The 11690-nt window shown below is 38.3% G+C and overlaps 1 long non-coding RNA gene across 1 annotated transcript; it reads left to right on the plus strand.

Annotated features, from left to right (window-relative positions):
* Positions 1-1629, plus strand: LOC115947879. Its single transcript, XR_004081737.1, has 3 exons — positions 1-86; positions 440-522; positions 1135-1629. It is a non-coding gene; the product is annotated as an uncharacterized LOC115947879 (long non-coding RNA).
* Positions 1630-11690: the final 10061 nt, after the last annotated feature.

Raw genomic sequence — 11690 nt, forward strand, 5'->3', positions numbered from 1 at the left:
GGCTCGCGGCTCCCCCTGTGCCCAGCCCGCCCCCTCGGAGCCAGCCGGGAACCTCGGGGCGCTGCCAGGGGCTTTGGCATCTGCGCGTAAGTGCCACAGTGTCACGCGTTGTTGGTTCTTATTCTTGCAACATCGCGCCCGGCTTCCTGCCGTGGGTCTGCAGCGGGGGGAAATCCCAGCCAGCCCCCAGCAGCCAGAAACTCGTCTTTCTCTCTTTCTCCCTTGTTCGGCGGGGCTGCCCAGGCGGCTCCGCCTGGGGGTTGAAGGGCTCGCAGAGCGCTCGCTTTGAGAACTTCCCTTAAAAAAAAAAACAAAAACAAAACAACGAAACAAAAACCAAAACAACCAAACAAACCCCGACAGCTGATAACGATTCTATTCATTGCTCTTGCCGCCAAGCAGATCAGACATGTGGGACTGACGAATTTCTGCCTTCCAGGAGCGGTGGGCAAGAGGAGCAGCGTTGTCAACGCGAGCACCAGCGAGGGATGGTGATGCCTGCACCCTATGGCTGAGCTGGAGGTAAATCACTAGCGGATCGATAACCTAGCGAAGGTTCCTGAAAGGCTGCAACATTGTACGGAGCCCGGTTAGCGGTTAAATAATTTCTTTATTTAATGTTTGCGACTTTGAGGATACTGAATAAAACCTTCCGGTTTGTGCTATAACTGTTTCTTTACTGCTTACAGTTAAAAGAAAATAAAAACAAAGCCGGTGTTCGCTGATAATCAGCTGTTTTTAAAAAATCCATATCTGATGAGGGATTTAAAGGAGCATGATTCGTTGTCTTGATGTTTTGCACGTGCCTGTGCTTTTTCTCGTCGAGCTTGGGCCTTGCAAGAACAAATGTGTTTGTGGACAATAAGAATGAATTTAGCAGGGATCAATGTAAACAGGGCAAGCTGTAATTTTTAAACATTTCTTTAGCCTCAGTTTTTAACTGATGCAACTTGGGAAGCAAAGACAAAAGTATATTTGAAATTGTACAGAAACTAGACAAAGAACTATTTTTTTCCTATACATAAAGCCCCCTGAAATTCTCAACTATCTAACTTTCAACAAAATTAAATTTGAACAACATTTCTGTACAGACGAGGGTAACCTGCGTTGAGCATTTTTATATGTGTTTCCAAGGCCTGCAAGCTCAGTGTACGAGCTCGAGCTTTGTGCTTGATTATGGTGAGAAAGCTTCGCTGCAATCACCCTTCTGCTTTATTGAAGAAATGTTGCCCTGAAAGGTTACAGAAGGGAGGCTAAAACATCGCTTATTTCCTTTGTTGTATTACAAAAACTATATTTATATAGTGGATGTCTAGATGCTGTGCATTTTTTATATACAATTATCACATGTCCTAAAAAATCATTAAAATCCTAATCTAGAATTTTTATCATTAAGGTAAATTAATTTTGTAGCATAATTTTTTAATTAAAAAAAAGCAAGACTGTATGTACTAGATTTGATTACTGTATCTGTAGCTATGATCACTATATATTTTTAAATGTACATGTATCTCCCTTTCCCCAGATTTGTAACAATAACCACTCTGTTTCAGCTTCACTTTAAATCCACACTTCAAATAATTGAAAAGGAAATGAAATCATATTTAATGTCTAATAAAGATTTTAAAAATAAAGTGCCTTGAATCTTTTCTTACTAATGTGAAATGTGTATTGTAATATCTTTCCTAGGTGATTCTCACAACAAAGGGCTACATGAATAATGTGATTAACATTTTAATTTCCCTTGATGTTTACATAAAAGAAAGTATACTGACGTATGACATCACTGAAACTGTAAACCAAGCAATAGAAAAATTTTAACAGTTAAGGAGTCTGAAAGTACAGGAAAACCTCTCCTAGATATATTGACCCTCCTTGTTCTTTTGGCAACTCATAACTTTTCCTGTTGCAGTTCAAAATACAGCTTACAGAATCAAAAAGTTCTTGGTGTTTTGACAATAAAATAAGGATTGTGTCTTTTATTTAATTTTTTTTTGATCACCAAGCAAAATGAAATCATAGTCCCAGACTTGAGCTTGAGCACTGCCGTGCTACAAGTAATATTTAATAAATAGCTTTTACAAACGTACATTCCACTTTCTTTTTACAGATTAAATCTGATGGGATTTTTATGTGCATGTGTGGCACAACATGAAAGTCACACACAAGAGAAAATGCCTAATTATTATTGCTTGGTGATACACGTTAGATTGAATTCCTGCAGCAGTAACAAATATTCCATTCATTTCTCAGAGATATTTTTAAAGGTTTTTTTATTCTTTCAGTTAAGATTTTTTTATAATGCACACAAGTGAAGAAAAATATAATCTCTGAATTTTTACTATCTTTATTGTTTTGCTTTCTAATAATCCCTTTCATGCCATCTTTTCACCTTACATTATTCTAAAATAAAATACATCAGTCCTGCTTTATCAGCAAGATTCAGTGTTTTCAGGAGAAATTATTCTGAAAGGTCTTCATTAAAAAAAATTAGAAATAGTAATGGAATGATTTCATTTTGTGACTTTCAAATGTTAATATTCACACACAATTACTAATTTAATTTTACCAAAAGAAAAAAAAAAGAAGGAAGTTTCATAGATTTTTCCTGTTGCTGTAGATTTTACGCATCAGCTATACTAAGCAATGGACTGATCCTAAGAGTTGCTGGTTTGGGATGTCTCTTTTTACCCTAACCTGGCCTTTTTTTTTTTTTCTTCCATCTTCCTCTTCCCCCCTAAAAAGTGCTATAAGCTCTATAAATATCCAAGTACAGATATATTATAATTTTCTTCAATTACTGGTTACCTTTGACAGATAAGAATGTAGTATCTTTGGTTTCTTCTTGAATTTTCTGGTATCTTTCTGCACTTTTAGGATTAGTTGGTTGAGGGGTTTGGGGTTGGGTTTTTTGTTTCTTTTTTTACTGATATATTTTAGCCAGGGTTTTTTTGTGTCCGTATGATTTTATACCTTGTGCCCAAAAAGTACATTTTTTGGACCCTAGTAGTGGCAGTATTTGACATGAAAAGCCTTTCTGTTTCTTTTGAAATTTGCTCCTATCCTTTTCTCTAGAGACAAAGGAAAGTATTTAGGGTTTGTAGATTGTCAAGCTGAACAATGTAGCTAAATATTTGAAGCATGATATTAGCAGTGGGTGGCTGAGAGCAACATAAAGCAGTGACTGAGTTTTCCTTGGGTTTGGATGGTTGGTTGGTTACTTGAACAGGGTTTTTTTGGTGAGTTTTTTCCACCTCAAATGAGAATTATCAACACTAGTTGCTTGTTGATTCTTACTCTTGAAACCAACCATAAACTTTACAAGGGCAAGACGTGTGTGATGAGTGCTTGTGAGGCCAGAAACTTTTTTTATTATTATCATTTGTGTTAACTTCATGCAGAAAGAGCCACATGTGCTAAATTACCATACTACTATGAGCAAATTCCTTCTGTAGTTTCAAACAATTACTTGGAGCTTAACTAAGTAGCTTCACATCAAAATTCATTTAAATACTCCCTTGGTCATGCTTCATGCCAAGAATACATTCTTATCTTTTCTGCACCCTGCATCAGTAACCTACCTGAACTTTCTACTAGGAAGTTTCTAATAGAACGCTTAGCTGCTTTGTATTCTACCCTTATCAGATATTAAATAGTGAACTGTATGCTTCTATTTTTTACTCTATTTCCCATTTCAGTGTGCCCTTTACCACAGAACATGCATGTCTTCCCACTCCACTATTTTTGAAAATATTTCCTGTTACTCCTGCTTGCTTCTCGCCAATGGTCAAGAGGAGCTTAGAATTAGGCACCTGTATTACCCAAACCACCAGCAGCACTGACAAATTAACACTTTTTTACAAGCACACGAAGAGATTAGCCTCTGAAAATGTTCTCTATCAATTTTGTGTAAAAACAAATAATTAGCTGCAAATCTACTATCAGGATTTTAAAAGTAGATCTATATGTCATTTATATTTTGAGCAGTAAATGAGCCTTGTTAGAGTTCATCCAATGAACCTAAAAACCTCTTTAATATGCTGTTACCCAAATAAATATAAATTGCACCAGCCTTGACATTCTTTCAGTTTCACTGTTATATCTTGGAGTACAAAACCTTCCCTTACAAAGAGAAACTAAGAATAAGGCCTATGTTATTCCTACTGAATAGAGGAATTCTACTGGGTTCATGCTGGGGATTTTGTTTGGGTTTATTTTGTTTTAAAGTAAATTTATTTGTGTTCCTGTATTTTGTAAAAGACTTTCAATTAAATTTCCTGGATCTGTTTGACATTTCAACTTTCTATGCTGAATCCATTCCTTAATTATCCAGAGGATATTGAGAAAATTATTAAAATGCTGTACTTAATTGTTTACTATTGGGCTTTCCTTCACAGAGACTCTTGGATATTTGCCATGTCTATTTTCACACCTATTTGATGTCTCCAAAGTTTTCTGAGTCTTCTAAGGATTATGTAGAAGTTTTTTTAAGGGAAGCATTGAAAAAATTAATACACAGGGTATATTTTAGAGGAGACCTATTCCATAATGAAAATAGGAATGATGTTGTTTTGTATATTGACAATTATTTGCTTAGATTATTACTTCTACAAAAATTTTGAAAATGTTTGCTGTTACTTCACTTTGTAGTAAAGTGTTCTAATATGCTAAGGCAATTTTTGTTGAGCTGAAGATTCTCCAAATAACGTGTATCATTCATTTGTTTCAATGATTTCATATTAGTGTTCTGAGTCTGAATTACTTGAGGTGTTAAATAACAAATTTTATTTAAACTGGTAAATTATAAAGTTTGTTAAGGCACAATTTAATGGTGGCCTTCAGCTACTGTTTCTCTTTCCATTTCTCTAAATGAAAATTTAGATTTCTGTTTAACCAAGTTTGAGGGTCATTTCCAGTTAGGGGTATGGATTTGATGTTTCCATTTACTGTAGTAGCCTGTTAAAAATGCAACTTTTAAAAATACAGATGAGAGGTTATTTGCCTGATTTTTCAAAATGATGCTGGCTATCATTAGCTTTCATATAGACTTGGAATTGCTCTGAGTTAATACAAAAGACTGTTAAAGATTTATATCTATGTAATAACTTAAGGGATTCTGTGATATTGTTATCAGACATATAGTCTGATAAACTTGCTAATATGCAATTTAGATAAAAGTAGAGGAGGACGTAAGAAATATCAGTGAGATCTATCCAGGGAAGAGATAAGCAGAACAATGTAGGTGTAATTTCATGATGTTACATTCAAAATAGTCTACTGAAGGAATTATATGAGTCATTCATGCTCCTTATGGGCTCCAAATCAATATAAAGGGGAGAAAAAAAACCCTGTATTTGATAGCCAGTAGTAAATCTTTTTAAAAGACCATTCTATTTATTACATAGTCAACATTAAGAATACGGTAATTTTCTTTTTCTAGAACTCTAATATGAAGCCAGTGAAACAAAACAATAACACACCTTCTGTTGTAATACTGCATTAAGTCTTTCACCTTATCTCAAAAAATTAGAGTTCAGGAGAAAATTAGGATCAAGGAAAAATACTTGAGGAATAGGATTAAAGACCAAGGAAAAGGAATAAAATACATGGAGGAAGTAATATTCAATCAGTGCATACAAAATTTCTCTGTTTCAGAGAAGATAAAGCAAGACCCTCTATAAACTCTAGGTTATAGTTCAAGAATTGAAATGCTTGAAAGATTTTAAATTAAGAACTATGTTTTTCCTCATAACAAAATATAGCCATTCGGGCTTCACTTTTGCCTCAGAAGTCTCAATGGCAAGGATTTTAGTAGTCTGTAGAAGAACTGATACTTCTACAGGTAAGAATAGCCAGTGATAGAACAGATACATAATTTTAAACTCATTAGTCTGATCCAACACAGCCTTGCTCTGTTGCCAGCCTTAGTTTTTCCCAAGTGCTTCCTTCTAATTTTGTTTTAGTTTAGACCAACCTAGTATTTTTATTTCAGTGCAATTGAAATATCTACTTTCCCCAAAATAGCAATGATGTAGAGTAAGTAGTACCAATATTTGCACTTACAGTAAAAATTCAGGGCTGTTAGCATTGAGCCATTTGGCTGACAGTGCCTACTTTGTGTAGCATATGTGATTTGTCAGTCATCCATGAAATAGGCATCACTGAGATTCCGATCTCCATTTATTGTTCAGTCTTCTGAGAAAATACTGGTCTGCTGATCCAGATTTCTCAACATTTTGTATTCTTGTATAGCATCTACTTGGTGCCTTGAAAGGATTATTTTATATTTTCAGTTTGCCCAGCTCTGGTGAGCTGCATAGGCATGGTGTACTAATTGAGATACAAATTGTGTAAGATAACTGCTGATTTAAAGTAATTGAACCAAGCTCTTGATTTTACAGGTTGTGGAGTACCAGTGCTTCACTAGAAGTGTGATCAGACAGCAAATGATCCCTGCATATACGTGACACTGGTTGCGTTTTTTGTTTGCTTCCTTGTTTTTAACCTAATACTAATGTAAGATGAAGACTGGCACACATGACTCCCTTTTCCCAGGTGAGGCCCTACCACAAGATTAAAAGATTGTGATCATTCTAGATGGACTGATCGGTAGTTTTCTCATGCAGAGTGGAACGGCTTTCTTAATAGAGATTAGGAAGAACCCGCTCTTGAGGATATTTTCCCAAGTGGCTAGCTCAGTCTGTTCTGAGGTACAAAATACTGATTTCTCTTCCTTGGAAGAATTTGAACTGAAGTGGGATCCTCCTGCAACAAAAGTAAATTAAAACTGCACAACCCCCTCTTTGGTTAGGACCTAGTTTGGTAAGCATGCTCAGAAAATGATCCACAAATAGGGTGTACAAACAAGACAAGCAGAGATTTGTGGATCATGAGCTAGCTGGAACAGGCAGTGCTGGGCAAACTAAGAAGTTTTTTAGACACTCAGAAACTCTCACTGTTGGAAAATTATGTATCTCTATTTTGATTCGTAAAGTAATGGAAAGATTATTTTATAGTTAGTGTCATGCACATTCTCACCCCATCGCTGATGGATGTTCATGCAATAAGCTCTCGAGCACAAGCCTAGTGCTTGTTTCTGCACGTGTGAATTTTCTTTTAAATCTAACTTCCAAGATTGAATAAAAAAGGAATTGAACTTTATCTTTTAGCATCAAATTTGACTACTAATAATTACCTCTTGACAGAGTCTTATAAATAAAGCATCAAATAACACTAAAAGTCAATCAGCTAATGTAAAGAAACACATCTTATGAAAACTAAATTGAAGAAATACATAGGAATTTATTTTTAAAATAGTTGTTATAATAAAGTGATGTCTATTTAGTCCATGTATCAATTTGTTTGTATATATGTCTGAAAGTGCTTTCCTCAGATCCTGCATAGCAGGGTTTAACAAATTGCCAGTCTTGGTGCATCCCAGATTTCACCACATGAAGTGTACCTCTGAATTGTGTTGTTCCCATGAACTCCCAACCCTGATTTTTCAGTTGAAAATTTTCAGCAGCCAGCATACTTACATTTTTCTCTTCCCCCAGGAGAGTGGTGTGTATGCCTTTGAGTTCATTCACTGATAGACGATTCTAATAGCATAGGACTCTGTAAGAGGACAGGTCATGACATATTTGCAGACAACAAAATTTCAAAATCCAGTACACAGAAGGTAAGGTGTTCTTGCTGCTGTATTCCTCAGTTTTGAATTTTACCCATACTAGTAATCTGAAGAGCACTACTGCCCACTCAATTTATGACCAGTTGCTCATGCCAGTGGCCATATCCATATTACTGGGCTCTTTAAAACTCCAAAACAGGACAGCTGCATCTGCATTGTCAGCTGGGCCTGAGCTACCCCCTGAGCCATGCCAAGGGTGGCCTGGGAGAACGCTGCTTGTCCCAGACCTGGTGCAGGGACTCTGCTGTCAACAACTTAACAGCATCAGCTCTGGGCTTCAAGTCTGCAGCTCTGTGCCCTGGCACCTTTTGGTTTGCTAGCATAGACACAGCTTTTGCAACAAACAAAACTGAAGCTGCCATTGTGCTTTACTTCTGAAACTGAGATATCTTATAGTAAGGTATAGTATGTAAAACAAGGAATACATTCCACAACAATGTCCTTTGCTAGGAAGTTCTAGGGGCAGAGATAAATCCTAGCTAGTTTGTGACAAACCCTAAGACAGCTCAGTTCACTTTTGCTCAGCCTCCAAATTATTTGAGTCTTTATTCTGTCCACTAAATAAAGAGAAAATGCTGAAATGCTGAAAATGATAATAAAAGCTTCTCAGGGCCTCACTAAAGATCCTTGCAGGAAGAGTTGATGTCGCAAATAAACCAGAAAATACAAAGTCTCAAACTGATGAGAGTTGAAAGAAAACAATGTAACATTACAAGAAGGTAAACAAATTAACATCTGTCAGAGAGATTCACAGTATATCTCAATTATTGCTACAGTGTTCTGACCTGATAACTACCTACAGTTTGTGGTAGTCAAGCGCTGGCTGCAGTTGCTCCCAACAAATCTATTTAAAGGTGCTTGAGAGGTGTCACAAAGGACATCTTACATCTTAGAATTATAGAATATCTTGAGTTGGAAGGGACCAGCAAGGACCATCAAAATCCCACTGCTGGCGCTGCTTAGGTCCGCCTCAAATATCTCATCATGTGCCCGAGAGCATTGTCCCAACATTCCTTGAACTCTGTCAGGCTTGGTGCTGTGACCACCTTCCTGGGGAGCCCATTCCAATGCCCAAACACCCTCTGGGTGAAAAACCTTTTTCCTATTATCCAACTTAAACCTTCCCTGATACAACTCAGGCCATTCCCTTGGATCCTGTCACTGTCACCACAGAGCAGAGATCAGCACCTGCCCCTCCTCCTCCCCTCACAAGGAAGCTGTAACTGCAGTGAGGTCTCCCCTCAGTCTCTTCCAGGCTGAACAGACCCAGTGCCCTCAGCTGCTCCTCACACAGCTTCCCCTCAAGGCCCTTCCCCATCTTTGCTACCCTCCATGGACACTCTCTGATAGTTTAATGTCTTTCTTACATTGTGGTGCCCAGAACTGCCCCCAGCACTCGAGGTGAGGCTGCCTCAGTGCAGAGCAGAGCAGGACAATCCCCTCTCTTGTCCAGCTGGTGATGCTGTGCCTGATGCCCCCAGGACAGGGTTGGCTCTCCTGGCTGCCAGGGCACTGCTGACTCATGTTCAACTTGCCATTGACCAGGACCCCTAGGTCCCTTTACGTGGTGATGTTTTCCAGCATCTCATTCCCAGTCTGTCTGTACATTCAGGGTTGCCCATCCCAGGTGCAGATCCAGCACTTGCCTTTGTTAAACTTCATACAGTTGGGTGATTGCCCAGTCCTCTAATTTGTCAAAGACTTGTCAGACCTTACTGGGAACAGGAAGACTAGTGCATTGAAAGCACTGAAAAGAATCCTCAAACAGTGTTTGGCCACAAAGCTTCTTGCCAATGGCTTGTTATCTGGTGTAAGTATGACTATGAGGGGGAAGCTGGAACACCCCTTTTTGAAAGAAGCAATATATAACTGAGTCCTTTATTCATGGTCCAACAATAATATAACCTGCTAAACATGCCAGATGCACTGTTATTAAGAGATATATGATACCAAATGCTTTGTCTAATTGCTTGATGAATAAAGGGACAGCCAGTATTTTCCATGCTTGGTATAAGCTAAGTCTATTGTTATAAGTAATTAACTGGTCATTGGATTTTGTAAGAATGCAATATTTGTGCTGCTGGCTTCTTTCTGTATATTACCTAATGCATTGTAGGATCTATGAACCTAAAACATCACCCCACCATGAAAGGATGAATCCAATGCTAATGCTGAAGCGTTCATCAGATGAGGAGCATTATAATTGTTTTAATTGTTTTCACTTAAAGGAGACAGCATTTAAAAAATAAGTCAGGACACCCCTGTGATCATTCAAGTGTGAATGGGACAGTGGCGCAACAGAGCCAAAGACAAGTGCTCTACCATCAGTTGCTTACAACCTCTATGGCAGTGATTCACCTTGCAGTTTCATCACCGAGGGTGACATCTATCTGGAAATACAATTTTTTTTCTGTTTTTTTGGGATGTCTTCATAATTATATTCAACTGCTGCTATAATTGGCACTTGCAACTCAATATTTAAAACCAATTTCATACACTTCCCATAGTCCTAACAGCATGTGTAATAGCAGAGCACTAGCCATCTCTTGTCATTAATTCCTATTAACACTATCCACATTCACTATTTTTGAATAACTATTGTCAACTTTCTGATTCATCATAGTCATATAAGATAACCAGCTGCCAAAAATGTCACAACCAAATCTATCCTTATGCAACTATTTGGAATTGTGCCTTTTCTGTGCTACTCTGCATCAGAACAAACTGCACCAGTCCCACTGTTCCCTTTGATGAACTACCACTGCACACACCTTGTGAATCCAAGGCCCTGACCTGCCCTCTGTTGCTGAGGCCAAGCAACCCTCATTCTGTGTATGACCATTATAAAGAATCCCAAAACAGCATAGAGGTGCTATGCTCACCCAGCCCTCCCCTGGCTCTCTCTCTTCCATCTCACCTCAAAGTCCAGTATCTATTGTCACTGAGGTGATAGCAGACTCCCCAGGAGTCTCTTGATGCTCAGATTTACCATTTTTTAAACCTTTACTCACTTAGTTCCCTTGGGGGTAAAGAAGGCAAAGCTTCCTGAAAGACTTCAGAAGTTCATCAACACAGCTAGTAGTTATCCTGCAGGTGGAGATTTGGCACCAATACACAAATGATACTTAAGTGCAATAATGCCTCCAAGGAAGTAGGAAAAAAAACCCCCCTACAATTACAAGCTTTACCAGGAATGTATCCCAGAGGGAACAAAACAAAAGCACTGTGCCCTCAGTAACGGGATTTTTGATAAAGGGCCCGAGGGGAAAAAATAAATCTAGTGACATTCAAGGCTTGCTTGCTCATGCAAAAAAATTTGCTGTTTCTCTCTTGCTCCTATTCCTAGAAAAATGTTTCTCCTATGTTGTGCAAGATATCTTCCTCCACACCCACCCACCCAGATTACAGGGTCAGACTACTTTCCCCCTCCTGCCCTTCCCAGCTCTGCCCCCTGCCCCCACCCCCCCAGATTGTCCTCCACAAAGCATCGCTGCTGTGCAATCACTGCAGAGTATTCACACACTGCTCCTGCACTCAGCCACCAGGAACTTTCTTCCAAGCTCATTCTGGGATGACCCCCAGCTGCTGCAGTAGCATCACTCCTCCCTCTTCTGAATAACATGCAGCCATCTGTAAGATGACAATGAACAGAATCACAGAAATTCACTACTGCTACTCCTTTCTTACTCAGTTATTCTAGATGCACCTGACATACATCACATGCTTTGTCTCCAATAGTTATGAACCTCTTCAAGAGTTCACATCTTCTGACTTCTTACAGAATATGCCTGACATGTACATATATATGCATATGTGACACTAGAAACTAGGAAGGGTTTGGTTTTGCTTTTAGAAATTAGATTTATTATAACTAGTCTAAAGAAAGCTTAGAATGGCCTTCCAGCTTTGTCTTACAATGGGGCAAAAGTTCTTGTTCTACAACCTTTATTTTGCAAGGAACTACAGTAATATTTTATAGCCATTTTAAAAATAGACTGAG

Source organism: Geospiza fortis, unplaced genomic scaffold (assembly GCF_000277835.1).
Source record: "Geospiza fortis unplaced genomic scaffold, GeoFor_1.0 scaffold190, whole genome shotgun sequence".
NCBI lineage: Eukaryota > Metazoa > Chordata > Aves > Passeriformes > Thraupidae > Geospiza > Geospiza fortis.